The sequence below is a fragment of the Heterodontus francisci genome, chromosome 7 (genome assembly GCF_036365525.1).
Source record: "Heterodontus francisci isolate sHetFra1 chromosome 7, sHetFra1.hap1, whole genome shotgun sequence".
In the NCBI taxonomy this organism is placed as follows: domain Eukaryota; kingdom Metazoa; phylum Chordata; class Chondrichthyes; order Heterodontiformes; family Heterodontidae; genus Heterodontus; species Heterodontus francisci.
This window is the reverse complement of record NC_090377.1, coordinates 75,632,744-75,658,351: the sequence shown is the minus strand read 5'-3', so window position 1 is coordinate 75,658,351 and position 25,608 is coordinate 75,632,744. Positions and strand designations below refer to the sequence as shown.

General features: G+C 41.0%; 1 protein-coding gene across 4 annotated transcripts in view; it reads left to right on the top strand.

The window, feature by feature from the left end:
- The window catches only part of LOC137372074 (WAS/WASL-interacting protein family member 1-like), a 127,360-nt gene that overhangs the window by 57,501 nt on the left and 44,251 nt on the right, over window positions 1-25,608 (top strand). Inside the window, exon 1 of one of the 4 annotated variants that reach the window (XM_068035448.1) lies at window positions 10,299-10,437. The exons of the other annotated variants lie outside the window; for them this stretch is intronic. The gene's annotated coding sequence lies outside the window, so the exon portion shown is untranslated. Of the gene's footprint in view, window positions 1-10,298; window positions 10,438-25,608 lie in introns of those variants that run through there. 4 annotated transcript variants of the gene reach the window in all.

Here is a 25,608-nt window from a genome sequence, read left to right as displayed (position 1 = left end):
AAACCTGCTAACAGTATGGGCTATCCAGTTCCTTCCTGGGTTTTGGCCTCCAAGAGTGGGAGAATCATTCCACAGAATAGGACCCCATAAGGTGAAGCCAGAATTCTCAGCTGGAACTAAGAGGCGGGGTGTAGTACAGGCGTTTGACCTTGGGATGTGTTACTATGTTAAAGGTGCTATATAAATGCAAGCTGTTGTTGCCAGCACCAGCCACCACCAAAGTGACTGCTGGGTTTGAAGCAACACCCTGCATAAGGCATTCTCATATCCAGCCTGTGAACAGCAAACTCACAAAGGATTATGTAGTACAGGATATATGGTAACACTGGTATGACCATACCTCATGTAGAATGACCAGTACTTAAGAGGATCAACAAGGGGAACCTGGCTTGTTTAGAGCAAGCAGAAGCTCAAAAACAAATCTTTCATTTGAAGGAAAAAAGGTTGAGGCCACTTGGGGTATCATGGACACACAGCTTGTAATAAAAAGATGGTATAATTACAAAGATGGGCTCTTGGTCTGTCATTATAAATCAAAACCAGTTGAGGAATGGGAAGCAAAGAGTTGTAACTTATGGTAGTATTGCACGTGTACTGACACGATTTACTAACAAGGACAAATAGATGTAGTGCTTTCATTGCCCTGTATCTCTAAGAACATAGATGTATTTTGCACCAGTGCAATGAGAACTTGCAGGATTGAGAGAAATGATTTTGTTAAGGAAATGATGACTAATTATTACGGCAAACTACTGCAGGCCAGAATAATCCCTTTGTTTGTTGTGATCTACCCTGAAGTTCAGTTCGGATGTTTTGTTTCATTTGCTCAAAAGAAGGAAGCTTGTAATGGGTTGAAGTCAAATACTGAATCAGAGGACTGTTTACTCTCGTAATTGCCAGGGTCTTGGTGAAATTGTTGCAGAAATAAAGCCAAGTGGGAAAATGATGAAGTGGCAGGCATGGAGACACTGGAAGCTGTGGCTGTGAACTTGCATATAGGCAGCCTGGGCCCTGATTGCTTGGTATTGAATGGTTGAGCCTGCAGCATCCTTTTAAAAGTTCATGCTCAAGGAAGGGGCTAGAAAAGGTGCCCTAAAATATTGCTTGCCTCCTAACAGTTGGATCAACAAAACACAGCATCATACAGCAGGCAACAAGAAAAACAGAACTTAACCTTGGCTTCATGGAACATCAGAACGCTTGGCAGAAAAGGTTCCGAAAGGCCATAATAAACAATTGTGCTGATATGACAGCTGGCCAGACAAAGTTTCTGTCTCCATCTCCATTAGTGAGAAAATAACTGCATGGGAATGGATCTAACATATAAATGTACCAAACCATTTCTCCTTCCCTGTCTCTCCATTCATGCTCCAAAGACGAGAAGGTTATCAAACATCTGTATGCAGTTCATGCAAAAAAAACTCCTTGCAATCTTAACTCTTTGGTATTGCATTGGATACTGCTGTGACCCTGCTGCACAGTTCACTATCCCTATAGTTTACATTAGATCCAGTTGTGTGGCATGGTTATGGTGTACTTGCCTCTTCTATGATTGACAGACCTCTATCCATTGAACTTCTCAACGTATATATGTAAATCGCTACACAGTATACAATTTCAGTTCCTTGTTATGCATATCAACATACTGAGGGGTAGGATGAGTGGAGGCAGAGAAGCTGAAGCAGCTGCAGAGGAATGAGTTTTATTTTTGTATTCAGTTCTACTTTACGATCAAACAACTGATGAAGATCTTCCTCATTTTATTCAACACCATTAGTATTTTGATCAAGTGTTAAAAGAAAACACTTGCATTTATATGGCACTTTTGATGACCACTGGATGTCTCAAAGTGCTTTACAGTCGATGAAGTACTTTTGAAGTGTAGCCACTGTCTTAAAGTAGGAAACGCAGCAGTCAAGTTGTGCAGAGTAAGCTCCCACAAAAGGCAATGTGATAATGATCAGACAATCTGTTTTTGTGATGTTGATTGAGGGATAAATATTGGCCAAGACGGCAGGGATAACTCCCCTGCTTTTCTTTGAAATAGTGCCACGGGATCTATTACATCCCGAGCAGGCAGACGGACCGCAGTTTAACGTCTCATTCAAAAGACAGCACCTCCAACAGTGCAGCGTTCCCTCAGTACTCCACTGGAATATTAGCCTTGAGTTTTATGCCCAAGCCTTGGAATGGGACTTGAACCCAGAATCTTACGCCTCGGAGGTGAGAGTGCTACCAACTGAGCCACAGCTGACAACATAGGGAAAAATAACTAAAACTAAACAGGTTATCCTTGCGTCTGTTACTAAAAGCGCTAGCCTATGATCCAGAGCTAATTGTTTTTAGGTCAGTTATGTTTAAATCAAATTTTTCATATAAATTTGTTTTGCTATGTCCTTTCCATGCATTTTTCTGTTCGGATGCTCATTAATATGAAGGGTACTAGTTTCAGCTTCTCTTTAAGCACTCTTGGGTGAAACATAGCATAGGCTCAATGCACACTGAAGGGTCATAATTCCGTTTCCACCTATTCTTATGGCCTTGAAGTGAATTCCAATTTAATACCAAATTATGGATAGATTTGTACTTTGCTTGTGTCCACTAGGAATTGGGCTGCATATGCACCTGAGAAGAAGAGACATTCATCCTCTCAGTAGCTGAATTGGAACCCTTTTTTATGAGGTGAAAGAATATGGACTAATCCTCTGCACCATTGAATTCCCCTATTTGACTAGTGACAACTTAAAACTACACCTTTGGTGCTGCTATTCATGCTGAGATTTACTTAGCACCAGTGCAAAAATTACACTATACAGCTTTTGGTGCCTTTTTGCCCTCAAAAATGGTGCTCGCCATGAGGCCACTGGAAAGTGATGTTAGTGTGCCGTCACAGCAACCAGTATGGTCAAAATTGCATATTTTTCCCCATCGGGGATCACAATGTATGGCATCAACATGTCTCCGTATTGAAGCTTGGCTAGGTGGTTGCTTGGTAACAGTATGTGCAGTATAGAATATCTAGTAGTCCAAGGCCCTGTATAAAGAGAAAAGAAAGGAAACAAAGTGCATTTATATAGTACCTTTCATGATTTCAGGCCATCCTAAAGTACTTTGCAGCAAATTAAGTACTTGTTTTGAAGTGCAGTTATTGCTGTGTGAAGAGAAATCTGGCAGTCAATTTGCGCAGAAAAAATTTCCACCATCAGCAATGAGATAAATGCATTTTTAGTGATGTTGATTGAGCAATAAATGGAGATGAAAAATGTTGTTGAGCTGACTTCCATTGTGCTCTGCTCCTCGACTGTGTGCAGTGTAAACATGTTAGAAATATTGTTGCTTTGTTTCTTCTCAAATAAATTCTGAGCACTCTTGAGGTGAACTATCCTTTAGAAATGGTTATGACTGGAAATTTGCTACAGGATTCAAGTACAAGGTCAGTTGTAGTATAATGCAATCTTGCACACACGAGTCTGAATAAATGTAGACTTGCCCTATCCAGTCACATTGGGCTGGATTTTGTAGTCTCGGCGGCAGGCACGGAACATGACAGCCATCCTGCGTGGGATTCATGCCCTCATGATTACACGGCAGGCGGCCACTTAACATATTGACAGCAGCTGCCTTCCCCAAACACGTGGCAGGGGCGGCATTGGCAACACTGTTCACGGTGTCACCTGATGCAGGAGCAGGTGCTGGCGTCATTTTTAAAAGGCTGCAAACAAAATGTAGAGTTGCCCCTTCCCCATCATACATAAAATAATGCAGAGTTTCCCCCCTTCCCTCCCCCCCTTCCCCCATGTCCATAAAATATTGCAGAGTTGCCCCCTTCCCCACCACGGTGACGCCAGCTTCTTGTGGACGGGAAAATGTAAGCGCATGAGTGCTGCACGTTAAGCTCAAGATCAGGAATGGATGGGAAGATCACGGCAGATTACATTGAGATCAGTGCTAAGAGGTATTTAAAATACTTAAACTAGCAGGGGTGCCACTGCGGAGCCTCCTCACCCCCGGGAAGATCAGGTCCAGCAATCCCGGCGCCAGTGTTCCGTGGTGACCGCCGCCACTCCGATTCCCCAGCCTCCCACCAGCACGGAACCTGCTGTTGGGAGGACAGTAAGTTTGTGATATTTATGATCCACAAACAGTAGGTGGTAAAACTCAAATCTATCTGTCCAAACAGATTTGCACTCTAAAAGGTAACTGGTACAAGAAGCCAAATAAAGGAATTAATATTAAGATCTGCAGGATATGATTTGTATCTCACAAGTAGGCTGAAATGATGACAAACCAGCAAACAAATTATAGTCTGTGCATTTAATGTACACCTTACAGGCCTTTATAATGTATTCTGTTTACATTATACACTAAAATGTGACAAGGTAAAGTTAATGTGAAACAAAAATTAATGTCCACTATATCCGCTTGCATGCTGGTTCCAATACTGATTAAGATAGTATGTGTATATAGAATCCTTACACTTACAAATTTGTTTTTTTATTTGAATATTCTCTTTAAACTCTGTGGTGTCTCTATGACATCTGAGAAACATACTCCAGCAAGAACAGGGAAAAACTGGTGATAGGAAGAACACATGACTGTGCAGACGATGTAATAAAAAAAACTACATATCTTATTACTGGAACTTGCATTTTTGTGGCTTGAAAAGTATTAACTCTTATGGGTTTGAGATTTTGTAACACTACGTTCCTATTTCTCTTCCTATTCAAATCTATACAACCATCCAAAGCTGATAACTGATCCACCAAAGCTCAATCCAATCAAGGTGCTCAATAAAATGAGGATTCCACTAGATGTTTTATTCAAATGAAGTCTGACTGCTGAACAACTGGAACCCATTAACATCAGTGACTTACTCAGAGCATCATTGACTAGATCTTGTTTTTTTACCCCATTTTTTGCCTGCCCATTCTCTCTGACATTTCTTATTCTCCTTGATGTAAATCAGTGACTAGAAGTGGATGAGTAACGTCCTACCCCAAGAGGATTAGCAAATCCACCGAACATCATCACCACATGCAGCGTTGAATTTTCGTCATGAAGAGTTTACAATGAGATCATACTGCCCTGGAGACTAATTTGCACAATTAAATCCTGATTAAGAGAATCGAGATTTTCTCTTTCAAAGTATAAAATAATTCATTTCAGATGGAAACCAGTTCAGAAGAAGCAACAATTTATATCTTAGGTGATTTGTGTCAACTTTCATGATTTTCTTTTTACTCAGTTATTGAAACAAAGAGAATGTTGGGGAAATATAAATAAATGACTTCTGATACATGGAAGCCTGAAAAATATATAGGGGTAGGGAGGGGAAAACCTAACAAGTTATGGAAGGGAACAAAACTCGAGCTTCTGGCAAAGCTTACTGGACAGGTTTCCATCAGGAATTGGGTAGTATTACACAAGAATAACTTAATTGTACTTTGGAAAATAATTAAATATGTAGATTACTGGTTTGTGATTGGTAGTTTTTCTAATCATTTGGGAATCTGTTCCTGAATTGCAAATTTTAGAATATTCAGTGACAACTTCATTGTGACTTTTTTGGCATGGGGAGAGTATGGGACTTTATTTCTGTTCAGTTGAGTCAGCATTTATGAGGCAAGATTTAAATGTACTTCCCAAACACTTCAATTTATCATTAGTGTTGTAAACCATTCTGTGAGGTAATAGCTAACTGTTTCAGTGCTTAAACATTAAAAATGTCAGAAAAACTAGATTGACATCAAAATTATAGAAGAGAAATAACTAATTCTGGCTTTATTCATTGCGTCATCTTCATCAGACAGAAAATCAAAAGAAAAGCTAAACTTTAACTGAAGATTTAGAGTATGTTTTGTTTAGTGTATTTTTCTCTATATAATGTGTATTTCCCGTAATAGGAAATTTTAAATCTCGTGCTGCTTCAGATAATTGATTTTACTATTAAAACCTAATTTTAATTTGTTTAAACAAAATCTAATCTAATTAGGTTAGTCACTAATCAGACTTGCAATTTTTGTTGAAGAATTTTTTACCCAGAGGGTGGTTGGAATCTGGAACACACTGCCTGAAGGGGTGGTAGAAGGCAGGAACACTCACGACATTCAAGAAGTATTTGGATGAGCACTTGAATCGCCATATCATACAAGGCTACGGGCCAAGTGCGGGGAAATGGGATTACTTAGGACGGGTGCTTGATGGTCGGCGCGGGCGTGTTGGGCCAAAAGGCCTGTTTCTGTGCTCTAAAACTCTATGACTCTAACAAAAATGATTGTGGAATGTAAGAACAGTTACAAAATCTGTCAGTGGCTACTTCATATAACCTATGGTATCTTCTGGTGAAATAGAGACCCTAGTTTGAAGACTACTGAATTTTGTCTCATGCATTTAATGGGCTCACTGCTTCACTTTTCATGATAAAAGCTGTTACATCATTTGCAGTTGCTAAATTAATAACTATGCTATTTCGGTATTTTGTGCCATTCTGTGACTCATTGTGGAGTGATCAGAATTGTTGCAAGCATTGTATGCACTACAGTATTTCAAATGTTGCTTGTTAGTTTTTCACAAGTTGAAGATGTTCAATAGTTTTTCAAAAATGTTTTAATTATAATTCAAAATTGTGGACAGCTGCTGTAAATTAGTTAGGCTCTGTAAACTCACATAACATTTGTTTTTTCATAATTTAATGCAAGAATGTTTCAACTGAGATGTTTCTGTAAACTTGGAAATCAGAACTTTTTCTTTATGACATTAAAGCTGTTGACAGTAGGAAAAATGATTAAGTGAAACTACAACACCATTAGTTTCAGTGTGTTATGTGGTTTTCTTGCTGCACATTTAAGGATAACCAGTTAAAAGTGCTGAAGCCATTTCCCCTCATTTATTTTTCAATATTGGCAATTGAGCAATTTGACTTAAAGTGCACAAATTATATAAAGTCTGTAAAAGTTCGATTTTTTTTTTTAAGTGATCATGTGTTGAAGATGCAACCTACACACACACAAATGAACCAGTATCCCACTTAACAAATTGTTAACTCCAAAGGTAAGCATGCTGTCAGAGACATCACTGTAATATAAATTACCTGCTGCAAGTATCATTGGAGACATTATAACCCACTTTTCAGTTCCAGCAACAGCAAAGATAAACAGTTAGTTTTGGCAAGATCCACCATCTTTGCTGTGGCTGCAGCAGTTTTAGATCTCAGCCACCCTTAAAATTCAGCAATATATGTTGGCCCCAACATAGATAGAGACAGAATGACGAAATTTGCAGCTGCAGCCATATACAAGGTTTGTACATACCTGGCTGATTTTTAAAGCCATGTTTGTGGCTTTTGAGCAATTATGAATCAGTAAATCTTGTACCTATTGTTACGACCGACTGCTCCAGTCAAAGCCCCCAATCAAAATATACGATTCTGATTGTGGTGGGAGAAATACACTGATAATTCAATCCCGTCGCTCCACAGATCACCTAACATATCATTTAAAACTTTCCAAATTAAAGAAAGACCCAGTCAAATTGTACCATCTATTAACCCCCGAATGAGCCTAACCAAACCAGGTGTCTTTAAATCAAATTAACTCTTTAATTAGAAAAACTAAATTCTTAAACACTGTGAAGATATAAACAACATTTAAAATTGAAAAAATTAGAGTCCTTGCAAATTTACAGTCCAATGTTGCATGAAGTCCTCACAGAATGTTGCTTGAAGTCCTCAAAGTCTGATGTGGGAAAAAAGGTTCTTCCACAGTAGAACAGTCTGTAGTCTAGCTTCAGCAGTAGGTGATGCTTTCCTTCTCCAGCGAATTTTAACAATTAACGACATGCCAACACTTTCAATAGAATCAAGCTGACTTTAGAGTTTTTGAGGGATAAAAGATTGTCATAGTCTAACTTCCCTTTCTTCAATTTAAATTACCAGAGATCTCTGTTTTGGCTTGACTTTTTTTTTAGAATTTTGAGAGATAATAATTAAGCAGACTAAATTTCTCTTCCTTTAGTTTAAATGGTTGGGAGCTCTTTTTCCAGGTGCTGTCATCACAGCTGTCTGTGTCCTCTGTGTCTGTGATCTGTCAGAACAAACTCTCTTCAACTAAAAGGCCAGTTCAAAATTGAATTGTAACAAATGTATGGCTTAATACTCACTTCCCAATGGCTGTATCTATGGTAACGAGAATGCACCCTTTGAATCGCAGTCTCCAAATGGTTGTTTCTAAGGCAACAAAAATGCACCTTCCTATAACTCCTGAGGCTTGCTGGTTCTGAAAGCAATACTGATCCTTTGCAAGCCTTAAAGGCAATCAGCATAGTCTTGAAAAAAAAAACGGCAGGACCATAATACTATGCTGTTCTGTTTTTGGTGATTCTGCCTCACAGTATAAACAGAAATGTAAATCAGCTGTAATATGGTCGAAGTAGAAGCTTTTCAAAATCTGCTGTGGAGGCAGCACAGAGGTGCAGTGCATTGGTACATCACCTCACTGTGGCATGGAGGATGGGGTAGGGTCTTGTATCAGTTATTGAATTTTCAATCTCAACAATGTTATCAGGAGGTTTCTTAAGCATTTTGCTTCTAGGTAGAGAGAGAAAAGGATCAGAAAAGTCAATTTCTTGAAATTACACCAGAGTGGCATTGTAGAAGCCTATCCACCCTTTTGCCATGAAAGCAATATTGGTATGAGGTATTTTAAAAAGAAGGCAGGGATAAAGCAATAAAGGAAAGCTTTGGATCTCCCATGCAAAAGTAGTGTCAGGGGTTGGGGGTATCACAAACCTCTCTCTCCTCCATTTTACTTACTGCTATGTTAGACTGCTAATCTTCATGTAGGTTTCTTCAATTGTAACAAAGGGACCTTGGCGTGTTTGTCCATAAATCTCTGAAGACAGAAGGGCAGGTTAATAGGGTGTTGGAAAAGGCATATGGGACACTTGCCTTTATCAGTCAAGGCATAGATTATAGGAGGGAGGTCATGTTGGAGTTGTATAGAACTTTGGTAAGGCCACAGCTGGAGTACTGTGTGCAATTCTGGTCGCCACATTATAGGAAGGATGTGATTGCACTGGAGGGGGTGCAGAGGCAATTCGCCAGGATGTTGCCTGGGATGGAACATTTAAGCTATGAAGAGAGATTGGATAGGTTTGGGTTGTTTTCGCTGGAGCAGAGAAGACTGAGGGGTGACCTGATCGAGGTGTACAAGATTATGAGGGGCATGGACAGGGTGGATAGGGAGCAGCTGTTCCCCTTAGTTGAAGGGTCAGTTACGAGGGGACACAAGTTTAAGGTGAGGGGCAGGAGGTTTAAGGGGGATTTGAGGAAGAACTTTTTTACCCAGAGGGTGGTGACCGTCTGGAATGCACTGCCTGGGAGGGTGGTAGAGGCGGGTTGCCTCACATCCTTTAAAAAGTACCTGGATGAGCACGTGGCACGTCATAACATTCAAGGCTATGGGCCAAGTGCTGGCAAATGGGATTAGGTAGACAGGTCAGGTGTCTTCAATGCATTGGTGCAGACTCGATGGGCCGAAGGGTCTCTTCTGCACTGTATTCTGTGATTCTATGATTCTCTAAAAGGATAATAAATTTTGGTTCATTTTCCAATTAAACTGCACATAAATGGTTTGTGATGAGAATAAATTAAGCAAATTTTTGGCTTTGGTTGGCAGATCAGAATCCTAATCACTGACAGTTGAATTCAGTTTTAGCAGTCTGGAAGGATAATTCTAAAAGTATATAGCTCTAGTACCAAGCTGCTGCTTTTAAATACTAGATGCATCAAAGTCAGGAAAAATGCTGCCTGTGTTAGTTAAACTATTTCTATAATGTATTAGTTTTGTAACAAATAACATGGATTCTTTTATTACTCTGTAAGTTTGCCCTGTCTAATAGAATTCGCACACAAAATAACTACACGTCCCTTACCCTTTTCTAATCCAGAAGACAGTTGGTGAAGGACAGTACTGGAGTCAGTGTTTACACACTTTATATTTATTTAGAGTTGCACTTTACAAGCATATACTTCTGAACCCAGCAAGCACAGTTTTAGTCTGTCTAATTTATAGGGGCTCAAGTGAATCCCCAGTTAATGCCCATCACCTGCATACAATTAAACACAATTAATATACAATTAACAACAACCCCTCATCCTCTGCTGTGGATATTAACATATTAGTACATAGTTGTTTTTTGAACTGAAACTAGTCAGATAACTGAAGTAACGACTATAAAACAACCAAGGCTCATCGTTGCTTTCTTTTTCTAGCCATGTACTAATAGATATGTCACGTTTCTTGCAGGATTGTCCTTCTTTTTGTATTCGTTCCTGGGATGTGGGCGTCATTGGCTAGGACAGCTTTAATTGCCCATCCCTAATTGTCCTTGAGAAGGTGATGGTGAGCTACCTTCATGAATCACTGCAGTCCATGTAGGGTAGGTATACCCACGGTGCTGTTAGGCAGGGAGTTCCAGGATTTTGACCCAGCGACAGTGAAGGAATGGCGATATAGTTCCAAGTCAGGATGGTGTGTGGCTTGGAGGGGAATTGCAGATAGTGGTGCTCCCATGCATCTGTTGCCCTTGTCCTTCTAGGTGGTAGAGGTCACGGGTTTGGAAGGTGCTGTCTAAGGAGCCTTGGTGCGTTGCTGCAGTGCATCTTGTAGATGGTACACACTACTGCCACTGTGCATCGGTGGTGGAGGGAGTGAATGTTTGTAGATGGGTTGCCAATCAAGCAGGCTGCTTTGTTCTGGATGGTGTAGAGCTTCTTGAGTGTTGTTGGAGCTGTACCCAGCCAGGCAGGTGGAGAGTATTCCATCACACTCCTGACTTGTGCCTTGTAGATGGTGGACAGGCTTTGTGGAGTCAGGTGGTGAGTTACTCGCCACAGGCTTCCTAGCCTCTGACCTGCTCTCGTAGCCACGGTATTTATATGGCTACTCCAGTTCAGTTTCTGGTCTGTGGTAACCCCAGGATGTTGATCGTGGAGGATTCAGTGATTGTAATGCCATTGATTGTTAAGGGGAGGTAGTTAGATTCTCTATTGTTGGAGATCGTCATTACCTGGCACTTGTGTGGCACGAATGTTACTTGCCTCTTATCAGCCCAAGCCTGGATATTGTCCAGGTCCTGCTGCATTTCTACATGGACTGCTTCAGTATCTGAGGAGTTGTGAATGGTGCTGAACATTGTGCAATCATCAGCGAACATCCCCACTTCTGACCTTATGATGAAGGGAAGGTCATTGATGAAGCAGCTGAAGATGGTTGGGCCCAGGACACTACCCTGAGGAACTCCTGCAATGATGTCCTGCAGCTGAGATGTTTGACCTCCAATAACCACAACCATCTTCCTTTGTGCTAGGTATGACTCCAACCAGTGGAGAGTTTTCCCCTGATTCCCATTGACTCCAGTTTTATTAGGGCTCCTTGATGCCATACTTGGCCAAATCCTGCCTTGATGTCCAGGGCAATCACTCTCACCTCACCTCTTGAGTTCAGCACTTTTGTCCATGTTTGAACCAAGACTGTAATGAGGTCAGGAGCTGAGTGGCCCTGGCAGAACCCAAACTGAACGTCAGTGAGCAGGTTATTGCTAAGCAAGTGCCGCTTGATGACACTGTTGACTATGCTTTCCATCACTTTACTGATGATTGAGAGTATACTGATGGGCCGGTAATTGGCCGGGTTGGACTTGTCCTGCTTTTTTTTGTGTACAAGACATACCTGGGCAGTTTTCCACATTGCCGGGTAGATGCCAGTGTTGTAGCTGTACTGGAACAGCATGGCTAGGGGCATGGCAAGTTCTGAAGCACAGGTCTTCAGTACAATTGCTGGAATGTTGTCAGGGCCCATAGCCTTTGCAGTATCCAGTGTCTTCAGCCATTTCTTGATATCATGCGGAGTGAATTGAATTGGCTGAAGACTGGCATCTGTGATGCTGGGGACTTCAGGAGGAGGCCGAGATAGATCATCAACTCGGCATTTCTGGTTGAAGATTGTTGCAAATGCGTCAGCCTTACCTTTTGCACTGATGTGCTGGCTCCCCCATCATTGAGGATGGGGATATTTGTGGAGCCCCTCCTCCAGTTAGTTGTTTCATTGTCCACCACCATTCACGACTGGATGTAGCAAGACTGCAAAGCTTAGATCTGGATCTAGAGTTGGTTATGGAATCGTGTAGCTCTGTCTATCGCTTGCTGCTTATGCTGTTTGGCACGCAAGTAGACCTGGGTTGTAGCTTCACCAGGTTGACACCTCATTTTATATTTTCTTGTTCAATAGACAAGAAAGAACTTGCATTTATATAGTGGCTTTCACAACCTCCAAGATGTCCCAAAGTGCTTCATGGCCTCAAACACTTTTGAAGTGCAGTCGCAGTTATTTTTGTAGGCCACCACAGCAGCCAATTTGCACACAGCAAAGTTCCGCAAACAGTTAATGAGTTCAACTAGCATGCAATGTTTTAGGAATGTTGGTTGATGGATAAATCCTGGCCTGGACACTGGAAGTACTTCCCTGCTCCATATCATCCCTTATGTCCATCTGAGCAAGCAGATTGGACCTTGGTTTAACATCGCATCTGAACTATGACACCTCTGATATTCTAGTCTATTCTTCTGTGCAATTTGACTTTGCTTTTCATAAATAGGCTGCCATGCTTGCTGCATAAAAATGATTTCACTTCAAAAATAATCCATTGGTTGTGAAGTGCTTTCGGATGTCTTAAGGATGTGATAAGGCACTTTAAAAATCCAAGTTCTTTCTAAATAGCAAAGGCTTTTATTCCAACAACATGCCCGGCACAAGAAAATAAAGCATCTCAATGCATGTTTCCTGAAAGGGTGAGAATTAGACTTGATAGTTTCATTCTGATGCATTCAACTATGACAGTTATGTTCGAAGAAGGAGGAAGAATGGATGGTTGGCTTCTTGGAAATACAGGCCACATGGTATAACCAGAGCTAATGATACCTCCTGCATAACCTCCCGTACTCCAGCAGAGTAGAGATGTCAAACACATGGGTGGAGCAGAGTCCCTAATTAGCTAAAGCAATGTTTTGTATGCTTGGGTTGTTTTCGGATCCCTAATAATATTCTTCAAAGTAAGTCCGCAAAACCATAGTGGCATGCATTACAGTGGCGCTATTGATATGGCTGAGATATAATTTAAACTTCAACTTCCATGGAAAAGTAAGAGATGATGTTGCAGAACTACTACTACGAGGAGCCACTTTCCCAGTTTTGCAAGTGAGCATAATGTAAGCCCCAAGTTATAGAGAAATCCTGCACAAGGCAGCTTTTCTGAGGCATTTCTAGCATTGGCACTCACACTATGGATAAGTTGATTTTTTTTTTAATGTGTTATGAATTATACACTACAATACACTCAACTGGATCAGAAATGAAGATGGCAGCTTGAAACAATTACAATATAAATAAGTAGCATGAATTTCATTTGTGTGGTAACTGCTGCTGCTGCCACATTGGTGCTGTTGAATTGGTTAGTTCTGTGCAAGTTTCTCATTTCTGATGTGAGAACTTTTTATACTTTTCTTTACTTGGGCCAATCAGAAGTGTTACAGCTGATTTTTTTTTCTTGCTATGGGTACATTTAATGCAGTACTTGTGTATAGATAGGTATGCAAGACAACCATCTATCAAAGTAAAATTTAAGAAAACTAACAGGCAGTCCCCATAATGGGTAAGTGGTGCAATTAAAATTGCATAAAGAGAAACAAATTCCAAGAAAAAGGGACAACTCTGCAAGGTGATTAGCAAAATACTAAACAGGCTTTCTAAAAATAAAAGGATCCAGTTTTAAAATAAGACACCAGAGACTAACATAACAAAGAACGTTAAGCACATTTTTAGGTAAAAATTGTGAACAATTGAAGATGGAGGCAAAATCATTGAATTGCTTGATTGTTTTCTAGAAATAGTTACTTAGGAACAAAATGGTGACTCATTGTGTAGGAAGTACAGTACTTGAGAAGTTAAAGGTACTAAAAAGTAACAAATTCCCTGGACCAGATTGCACATATCTTGGGAGGAAATGTGTGGGGCACTCACTAAAGTCATAAAAAAAAGTCATGAATCAGTGGAGAGGTTTGAAATCCAGAAAATGTCACATCTCCATTTTAAAAAGGGGACAAACTGGTCCAGTCAATCACAGGTCCATCATGTAACAATTTTATTTGAGTGAAACAATGGAACTATTGTGAGGAGCAGACTGGAGGAGAAAAGGCCAGCATGAATTTAGAAGGGTAGGTCCTGCCATGAAAAGGTCCTTGTCGTCTTTAAGAATATCACAAATAGTGTAACAGTGGAATTCCCTGTGAGGTAGTTTAAATGGAATTACAAAAAGCCTTTGAAAAGTTTCCTATGAGTCAAAGTTCATAAATACTTTAAAAGAGATATATATAGTTGCTGAGAAAGAGGATCTGGTGAGGGAACAGGAGAGTCAGATTGAACTAGATGGCTTGTGGACAAAACACCAGGGTAGATCAGAACATAAGAAACAGGAACAGGAGTAGGCCATTTGGCCCCTTGAGTCTGCTTCGCCATTCTATAAGATCATGACTGATCTGATTGTGGCCTTAATTCCACTTTTCTGCCTGTCCGCGATAACGCTTGACTCCCTTGTCGATCAAAAATCTGTCCACCTCAGCTTTGAATATATTCAATGATCCAGCCTCCACTGCTCCCTGGGGAAGAGAATTCCAAACACTCACGACCCTCAGAGAAGAAATTCCTCCTCATCGCTGTCTGAAACTAGTGACTTAACTTTAAATAAAGTCAATTACAAAGGTATGAAGTCAGAGTTGGCTAATGTGGACTGGAAAAATAGTTTAAAAGGTGAGGTGGTAGACAGACAGTGGCAAACGTTTAAGGAGATTATTCATAATTCTCAACAAAGATATATTCCCCCCATTGAGAAAGAAAGATTCTATGAGAAAGATGAAATGTCTGTGGCTAACTAAGGAAGTAAGGATCAAATGTTTTTGTTAAAAGGCACACAATGTTGCAAAGATTAATGGTAGACCAGAAGATTTGGAAAATTTTAGAAACAAGCAAAGGATGACTTTTTTAAAAAAGGAGAACATTGAGAGTGAACTAACAAGAAATATAAAAACAGGCTGTAGGAGCTTCTACAAATATATAAAACGGAAGAGAGTGGCTAAAGTAAACACTGATGCCTTAGAGGATGAGGCTGGAGAATTAATAAAGGAAACTAGAAAATGGCAGTGACTTTGAACAATTATTTTGTATCTGTCTTCATGGTAGAAGACACTAAAAGCATCCCAATAATAGAAAATTAGGGGGTAAAAGGGAGGGAGGAACTTCAATCATTATCACTGGAGGAAAAAGTACCAGGAAAACTAATGGGACTAAAAGCTGACAAGCCCTCTGGATCCGATGGCCTGCATCCTAGGGTCTTAAAAGAAGTGGCTGCAGAGATAGTGGATGCATTCGTTATATTCTTTCAAAATTCCCTAGATTCTGGAAAGGTTTCTGGAGAAGAGAATTCCATAGATTAACGACCATTAAAGAAAAAAATTCTCCTCATCTCTATCTTAAAAGGGAGACCTCTTACTTTTAAACTCTGTCCCCTAGTCCCAGTCTCTCCCACAAGAGGAAACATCCTCCCAGTATCCACTGTGTCAAGTCCCCTCAGGATCTTCTTTGTTTCAATAAGATTACCTCTCATTCTTCTAAACTGCAACGGGTATAGGCGACATGTGCTGGTGTCCACTTCAAGTAAGCATGGTGCTGGTTTGTGTTTTATGCATGTTATACCATTGGGTTCAATAAAATTTGATGTAACCTCTCCTGCACATTGTAGAATATTTGATTAGTCGCTTATTATTGAAAATACCAATCATCCATGTTTGATGTGGATTGAGAGTGTTGGTGTTTCAGGAGCACACACAAATCCGTGCACATCAGGCCCCTCTCCAAAAGCTAGTTCTGTCTGAGTTCTGCTACTAGAAGTGATTTCACTTGCCGAAAGCTGGACTTCTCATGCAAACAAGAATTTCCATCTATAGTACACAGCTACTACATTTACTTAGAAGCAGTAGAGCTGGGTGTAGAAGTGGCATTAAAGGATCAGGGAAGGTGGAGTGAAAGGGAGGCAGGAGAAGATGGGCGTGTTACTTTGGGGTAGGGGTAGGGGAAGAGGCTAGAAGCTGGCAACAGCATTTTTGGTTGAGAGGAGTGAGAATGTCTGCTTTAACTGAGAGGGTTGTTGAAAGGATAGTTTGGCCAGCTTGGGTGAGGGAAAGTGTGTGCTAGTATTTGCAAGGATAAAGAATGCGAGTTTAATCTGTGTGTAGAAGAAAAATACCAGCTTGAGCTTGGATGGGGTGGGAGGGGAGGTGAGAGTGCTAGGAAGAAAGTGACATTTAGAGAGGGACTGGTATGATTGAAGGAGAGAGTGTCCCTGCAAACTGGATGATGATTTAAACATGTTACGCTCTCTCTGAATGGGTTCTTAGGAATAGAGTGACTCTGTAAACTGAGGTGGTAGGCATGACTGTTGAAGTCAGTTTTGGGGAAGTAATGGCCTGTTGAAAATCTAAATTTTGCTTTGTTCTTGAAAAATAAAAATCTGAATTGTGAAATATAAAACTGTTTCAAATTTAACAACATCCCAGATGTATGTTTAAAAAAAACATTTTCCAGGGGAGCATGATCTTAAAAATGTACCATGTTTCAGAAAACACACAGGAGAGCAAGCTAGTATGTTTGGAAGGAATGTGCATAAGTCTAGATCTATTGGCTGCAGCCTCAAATATAATAAGTAGTGTTTTTTTTAAAGGGAGCTCTGTAGTAATGAGGACCAGGGAAGAAGGGCCTTAGAGTAACTGATATTATTGGACATTAAGATCTTCCAGAAGGTTTAATTTAATTTAAAGGGTTAAGTCATGGCAGGAGAACTCAAAGCCATGGTGTGCTCCTCGTGCTCCATGTCAGAAGCCAGGAACATTTCCAGTGCCCGGGACCAGCATGTGCGCAGGAAGTGTGGCCAGCTGCAGCTCCTGAAAGCCTGGGTTTTGGAGCTGTAGCGGCAGCTTGGGGACACTGTGGAGCATCCACGAGGCGGAGAGTATCGTGGATAGCACGTATAGAGAGGTAGTCACACCGCAGGCTCAGACCCCACAGGCAGGAGGGGAATGGGTGACCACCAGGCAGAGCAAGAGGACTAGGCAGGCAGTTCAGGAATCTCCTGTGGCTATTCCTCTGCAAAACAGGTATACTGCTTTGGATACTGTTGGGGGGAATGGCCTCTCAGGGGAAAGCAGCAACAGCCCATTTGTTGCACCATGGTTGGCTCTGCTGCACAGGGGAGGAGTAAAAAGTGTGGGAATGCAATAGTTCAGGGGATTCAATTGTAAGGGGAATAGATGGGCGTTTCTGTGGCTACAAAAGAGACTCCAGGATGGTATGTTACCTCCCTGGTGCTAGGGTCAAGGATGTCTCAGAGCAGTTACAGGACATTCTGAAGGGGGAGGGTGAACAGCCAGTGGTCGTGGTACACATTGGTACAAATGACATTGGTAAAAAAAAAAAGGATGAGGTCCTAAAAGCAGAATATAGGGAGCTATCAAGTAAGTTGAAAAGTAGGACCTCAAAGGTAGTGATCTCAGGATTACTACCAGTACCACGTGCTAGTCAGAGTAGAAATAGCAGGATATATCAGATGAATACGTGGCTGAAGAGATGGTGTGAAGGGGAGGGTTTTAGATTCCTGGAGCATTGGGACCGGTTCTGGGGGAGGTGGGACCAGTACAAACTGGACGGGTTACACCTGGGCAGGACTGGGACTGATGTCCTCGAGGGAGTATTTGCTAGAGTGGTTGGGGAGGGTTTGAACTAAAATGGCAGGGGGATGGGATCCTTTGCAAGGAGTTGGGGTGGGGGGGTGGGTGGGGGGTTGGTTGGGAATCGAAGACAAGAACAAAAGACAGTAAGGGGAATAAGAAAAGTGATAGGCAGAGAAATCAAGGGCCAGAATCAAACAGGGCCACAGTGAAAAATAGTGGGAAGGGGACAAGTAAAGTTAAAAAGACAAGCCTTAAGGCTTTGTGCCTTAACGTGTGGAGCATTCGCAATAAAGTGGATGAATTAATTGTGCAAATAGATGTAAACGGGTATGATATAGTTGGGATAACGGAGACATGGCTACAAGGTGACCAGGGATGGGAAATGAACATCCAGGGGTATTCAGTATTTAGGAAGGACTGACAAAAAGCAAAAGATGGTGGAGTTGCATTGCTGATTAAAGAGGAAATTAACGCTACAGTGAGGAAAGATATTAGCTCTGATGATGTAGAATCTGTATGGATAGAGCTGAGAAACACTAAAGGGCAAAAAACATTAGTGGGGGTTGTAAGTAGACCCCCAAACTGTGGTGATATTGGGAATGGCATTAAACAGGAAATTAGAGATGCATGCGATAAAGGAACATCTGTAATTATGGGTGACCTTAATCTGCATATAGATTGGGCAAATCAAATTAGTCACAATACCGTAGAGGAGGAATTCTTGGAGTGTATACGGGATGGTTTTCTGGACCAATATGTTGAGGAACCAACTATAGAACAGGCCATCTTAGACTGGGTATTGTGTAATGAGAGAGGAATAATTGACAATCTAGTGGTGCGAGACCCCTAGGGGACGAGTGACCATAATATGATAGAATTCTTCATCAAGATGGAGAGTGAGGTAGTTGATTCTGAGACAAGGGTCCTGAATCTTAGTAAAGGAAACTACGAAGGTATGAGGCGCGAGTTGGCCATGACGGATTGGGAAACGTTACTTAAAGGGATGACGCTGGATAGGCAATGGCAAACATTTAAAGAGTGCATGGATGAACTGCCTGTTCATCCCTGTCTGGCACAAAAGTAAAACTGGAAAGGTAGCCAAACCATGGCTTACAAGGGAAATTAAAGATAGCATTAGATCCAAGGAAGAGGCATATAAATTTGCCAGAAAAAAACAACAGACCTGAGGATTGGGAGTAGTTTAGAATTTAGCAAAGGAGGACCAAAGGATTGATTAAGAAGGGGAAAATAGAGTACGAGAGCAAGCTTGCGGAGAACATAAAAACTGACTAAAAGTTTCTATAGGTATGTGAAGAGAAAAAGATTGGTGAAGACAAATGTAGGTCCCTTACAGTCAGAAAGGGGAATCTTATTATGGGGAATAAAGAAACGGCTGACCAACTAAATGCATACTTCAGTTCTGTCTTCACAAAGGAGGACACCGATATCATACCAGAAATGTTGGGGAACACAGGGCTTAGTGAGAGAGAAGAACTGAAGGAAATCAGTATTAGTAGAGAAATGTTGTTGGGGAAATTGATGGGATTGAAGGCTGATAAATCCCCAGGGCCTGATGGTATGCATCCCAGAGTAATTAAGGAAGTGGCCCTAGAAATAGTGGATGCATTGGTGGTCATCTTCCAAGATTCTATAGACTCTGGAACAGTTCCTACAGATTGGAGGGTAGATAATGTAACCCCACTATTTAAAAAGGGAGGTAGAGAGAAAACAGGGAATTATAGACCAGTCAGCCTGATGTCGGTAGTGGGGAAAATTCTAGAGTCTATTATCAAAGATTTTATAGCAGAGCACTTGGAGAACAGAGGTAGAATCGGGCAGAGTCAGCATGGAATTACGAAAGGGAAATCATGCTTGACAAATCTACTAGAATTCTTTGAGGATGTAACTAATAGAGTTGATGAGGGGGAGCCAGAGAATGTGGTTTATTTGGACTTTCAGAAGGCTTTCGACAAAGTCCCGTGTAAGAGATTAGCATGTAAAATTAAAGCGCATGGGATTGGGGGTAGTGTATTGCGATGGATAGAAAATTGGTTGGTGGACAGGAAACAAAGAATAGGGATAAATAGGTCTTTTTCCGAAGGGCAGGCAGTGACTAGTGGGGTACCACAGGGATCAGTGCTCGAACCCCAGCTATTCACAATATACATTAATGATTTAGATGGGGGAACTAAAGGTAATATCTCCAAATTTGCAGATGACAGAAAACTGGGTGGGAGGGTGAGTTGTGAGGAGGATGCAGAGAGGCTTCAGGATGATTTGGACAAGTTGAGTGAGTGGGCTAATGCATGGCAGATGCAGTATAATGTGGACAATGTGAGGTTATCCACTTTGGTAGCAAAAACAGGAAGGCAGATTATTATCAGAACGGCTATAAACTGAGAGAGGGGAATATGCAGCGAGACCTGGGTGTTCTTGTACACCAGTTGCCGAAGGTAAGCATGCAGGTGCAACAGGTGGTAAAAAAGGCAAATGGTATGTTGGCCTTCATAGCGAGAGGATTCAAGTACAGGAGCAAGGATGTCTTGCTGCAATTATACAGGGCCTTGGTGAGGCCACACCTGGAATATTGTGTGCAGTTTTGGTCTCCTTATCTGAGGAAGGATGTTCTTGCTATAGAGGGAGTGCAGCAAAGGTTTACCAGACTGATTCCTGGGATGGCAGGACTGACGTATGAGGAGAGATTGAGTCAGTTAGGATTATATTCGCTGGAGTTCAGAAGAGTGAGGGGGGTTCTCATAGAAACCTATAAAATTCTAACAGGACTTGACAGGGTAGATGCAGGAAGGATGTTCCTGATGGTGGGGGAGTCCAGAACCAGGGGTCATAGTCTAAGGATACTGGGTAAACCTTTCAGGACTGAGATAAGGAGAAATTTCTTCACCCAGAGAGTGGTGAGCCTGTGGAATTCGCTGCCATAGAAAGCAGTTGAGGCCAAAACCTTGTATGTTTTCAAGAAGGAGTTAGATATAGCTATCGGGTCTAAAGGGATCAAAGGGTATGGGGCGACAGGCTACTGAGTTGGATGATCAGTCATGATCATAATGAATGGCGGAGCAGACTTGAAGGGCCGAATGGCCTACTCCTGCTCCTATTTTCTTTGTTTCTTTGTTGACTAGAATGATCCCGTGGTCAATGAGATGGGTTTCAAACCCCAATGTGGTCTCCTCTACACTGGGGAGACCAAACGCAGATTGGGTGAGCATTTGTTGATCACCTCTGTTCAGTCTGCAAGCTTGACCCTGAGCGTCCTGTTGCTTTCCATTTTAGTTCTCCACCCCCTTTCCACTTTGACGTCTCTGTCCTCCGCCTCCAACACTGCTGTAAGGAAGTTCGATGGGAGCTGCAAGAACAGAACCTCATTTTTCAATTAGGCACTTTACAACCTTCCAGACTCAACATCAAGTTTAGCAGTTTCAGGTCATAGCCACTGCTCCCATTTGTTTCAGAGAACAGTTGTTTCCCTTTATTCTACTCTGGCCCCCTCCTGCCCCCTTTCCGTGCCAGTGTACTTGCTTAAAACCAGTTGCTACTCTAATATTTTCCAGTTCTGATGAAAGTTGACTGACCTGCAGTGTTAACTTCTGTTTCTCTCTGCAGAAGTACAGCCTGATCTGCTGAGTATTTTCTATTTATATTTTAAATTTGCTACATTCGCAGCATTTAGCCTTTTTTCAAACCCCTGTTTGCTGGCTGGGAAATTTCTTAAAGAAATCAACTAAAACCTTTTTTCTCCCTGGAATTGATAATTTCATACTATTGCGAAAAATAAGTTTTAAAGTTCAAATGTAATTTTAAAGCACAATTAATTCTTCAATAGCTAAGAAAGTAGTTTTCAGTAAAATTCAGCAAAGGACTCTTTTTAGATATAAAAAAATGATTTCCATCTTCACTGGAAATTTTTTAAAAAACAGATAATTGACCAAGCCAAGTATAAAAGAAAATCCAATTTTTATGAGGAATGGGAGTAGCACATTTCCCCAGACCACCCTAAAAATCAAGTGTGCCTTTAATAGTTGTATTTCCATTTCAGGCCTTCATCGTTCTTAAACTGTTGGCACTTCACAGTGATCCAGTGACTTGTTAACTGCTTTGAAAGTGCAAATGCTCGTTATTGCAGGTGTATTATGGTTGGCTGATTTTTATTTATGCTAAACAAATTGCATTCTTCCAGTTTGCATGTCTAAAAGCCACACATTTCCACCTTTTTGATACTTTATTAAAACTTAATGAAATATCTTTTGTCATATAGTCCCATTTATGGAATGTTTGATTAGTCACTGTTTTGCTGAGGGTTTCTTTCACTTGACTGTGGAGAAGGACTCGTGTTTTCTAGTTCGACAATTAGAGTTTTAATTAAACTCGTTTATAATATTCATGCTGCTTAGCATTTTAAGGATCTAAAGTTTAGTTCCTCCCTTTCCATTCAGCCACCTTTTTTCCTTCCTCTGAACATAAATTCAGTTCTTTTTCATTACCTAAAGTAACTATTTTACTTAAACTAACCAGATTCCTTAGGATGCTTTCCTGCACCCGTTATATGGTAACATAGTTGGGCGTTGCTAACAAATTTAATAACACATGAAGTTCTGTAATGTATTTATGATCAATTTAAACAGGGGATCCAGAACAAAATTAGCATTGAAAGAGAGGAAGTATTAGCTGTTTTAGCAGGCTTAATAGTGGATAAATCCCCAGGCCCAGATGAGATGTATCCCAGGCAGTTATGTGAGGCAAGGGAGGAGATAGCAGCGGTTCTGACACAAATTTTCAAATCCTCTCTGGCCACAGGAGAGGTACCAGAGGATTGGAGGACAGCGAATGTTGTACCATTATTCAAGAAGGGTAGCAGGGATAAACCAGGTAATTACAAGCCAGTGAGTCTAACATCAATGGTTGGGAAACTATTGGAAAAAATTCTGAGGGATAGGATTAATCTCCACTTGGATAGTCAGCATAGCTTTGTCAGGGAGAGATCATGTCTAACTAACTTGATTGACTTTTTTGAGGCAGTGACTAGATGTGTAGATGAGGATAAAGCAGTTGATGTAGTCTACATGGACTTCAGTAAGGCTTTTGATGAGGTCCGACATGGGAGATTGGTTAAGAAGGTAAGAGCCCATGGGATCCAGGGCGATTTGGAAAATTGAATCCAAAAGTGGCGTAGTGGCAGGAGGCAGAGTATAATGGTCGAGGGTTGTTTTTTGCGAGTGGAAGCCTGTGACCAGTGGTATACCACAGGGATCGGTGCTGGGATCCTTGCTGTTTGTAGTGTACATTAATGGTTTAGACGTGAATATAGGAGGTATGATAAGTAAGTTCGCAGATGAGACGAAAATTGGTGTTGTAAATAGTGAGAAGGAAAGCCTTAGATTACAGGGACGATATAGATCGGCTGGTAAGACGGGCGGAGCAGTGGCAGATGGATTTTAATCCTGAGAAGTGTGAGGTGATGCATTTTGGGAGGACTAACAAGGCAAGGGAATATATAATGGATGGTAGGACCCTAGGAAGTACAGGGGGCCAGAGGGACCTTGGTGTACTTGTCCATAGGTCACTGAAGGCAGCAGCACAGGGAGATAAGGTGGTTAGGAAGGCATATGGGATACTTGCCTTTATTAGCCGAGGCATAGAATATAAGAGCAGGGAGGTTATGATGGAGCTGTATAAAACGCTAGTTAGGCAACAGCTGGAGTACTGTGTACAGTTCTGGGTACCACACTATAGTAAGGATGTGATTGCACTGGAGAGGGTGCAGAGGAGATTCACCAGGATGTTGCCTGGGCTGGAGCATTTCAGCTATGAAGAGAGACTGAAAAGGCTTGGGTTGTTTTCGTTAGAGCAGAGAAGGCTGAGGGCGACATGATTGAGGTATACAAAATTATGAAGGGCATTGATCGGTTAGAAAGGAAGAAACTTTTTCCCTTAGTGCAGGTGTCAGTAACCAGGGGGCATAGATTTAAGCTAAGGGGCAGGAGGTTTAGAGGGGATTTGAGGAAAAAAAATTTTTACCCAGAGGGTGTTTGGAATCTGGAACACACTGCCTGAAGAGGTGGTAGAGGCAGGAACCCTCACAACATTTAAGAAGTATTTAGATGTGCACCTGAAATGCCATAGCATACAGGGCTACGGGCCAAGTGCTGGAAAATGGGATTAGAATAGTTAGGTGCTTGATTGCCGGCACAGACACGATGGGCCGAAGGGCCTGTTCCAATGCTGTCTAACTCTGACTGTATAAAAAAATCTGCAGAAGTACTCTATATTACTTGTCAATTTGTTACCTTCCCTTAAAGATCCTAACCTTGCCTTTACTGAAGACAATGCTTTCTTGCTGAATGTTTGCTCTCCATAGCTCCTAGTCTCTCAAAATTAAGAAAATATTCTGATTTGTCTTTCTTGGATACAAAGTGGATGGCCTCACACTTCTCCACATTGAACTCCCATCAGCTATGGTTTTGTCTACTTTCTCAGACGGTTTCAATACCTTTGTAACTTCCTGCTTTCAACCAGGCAATCTACTGTGCTTTCTAACTTAATGTCTTCTGAAAACTTGATATACAACTCTCTCTTCCTTCAAGTCATAATTTTCATGTTACTATGCAAAGTATGTTCTATCGATTGATCGTAAATATTCCTTTTACCGTGGAATAAAGTAGTTCAATAATTCAAACTACACTTCATCTAATGTTAATTCAGTTCACTTTCAGAGACATTGAAGAAATATGCACATGCGTAAGACACAGCTGTCCCCCAGCCATCACTGGGGGTTTCATTATTACACCCTAGATTAGACAAGTTGATATAAGGCTATGTCTCATAAAATTAAGGCACTCTGATCACTGACACCCTTGAAGTCAAGAAGGTATCCTGTGGTGGGCCTGAATTTGGTTAAGCTACTCACTGGATAAACATACTGAGTCATTGTGGATTGAAAAACTTATTTCCTGTTCAGTGAACTAGTTTTCAGCAAATTAGTTTTCTACCTATTCCATGATCCATAATCATCAAAGCTGTGTGTTAAACTTTGCCTCATACCTTGTAAGAACATTATCATATACCTTCTGAAATATAAGTAGTCTCTTCAAATAATTCAGTTAGGTTCGTGAGATGTAACCTGTTGCATTATAAAACAATGCTTACTGCTCCTTATGACTCCTAATCTCTTTCAGATGAATATTATTAGGATCTGATTGAATATACTCTCAAACACCATTGCTACATTGCTTTGGACCTTAACCTTCATTGAAATATCATGCAACTATAGTTGTTTCTACTTTGTTAATAAAAATCTAGTTTTAGGGGAAAGAAGCCATGACATGCTCTGTGTGCCACTCTTCTCTATTTAATTATCTCACTTGCTGCTATTTTCCATATACCTCAATAATTGGGAATACAGAGACCCTTCTTTCATGCGTGCAGTGTAATGTTATTACTAGCTCCATTTCAGTCTGAGTGTTTAAATTGATTGTTATTTGACACATAATTGGCATTATGATTTCATAATATATTAAACTGACTCCACACATTTCAAGGGCCAAAAGCAGAGTTAATGAAAGCTTTTTTTAAAAAAAAGTGGTCTTTAGTGCTACCAGAACAAGAGAGATCACTTTAACTATATTTACAAATGTAGTCAATGCCAGGACAACAGTGCATTTGTCGTCAGCTACGTTTTTACAGTATTCTGAATGCAGATATTCTCAAATGTTTAGGTTAACTGGTATTTTTGGGCTACTAAGTGATTATTGCTAAGGACTAAT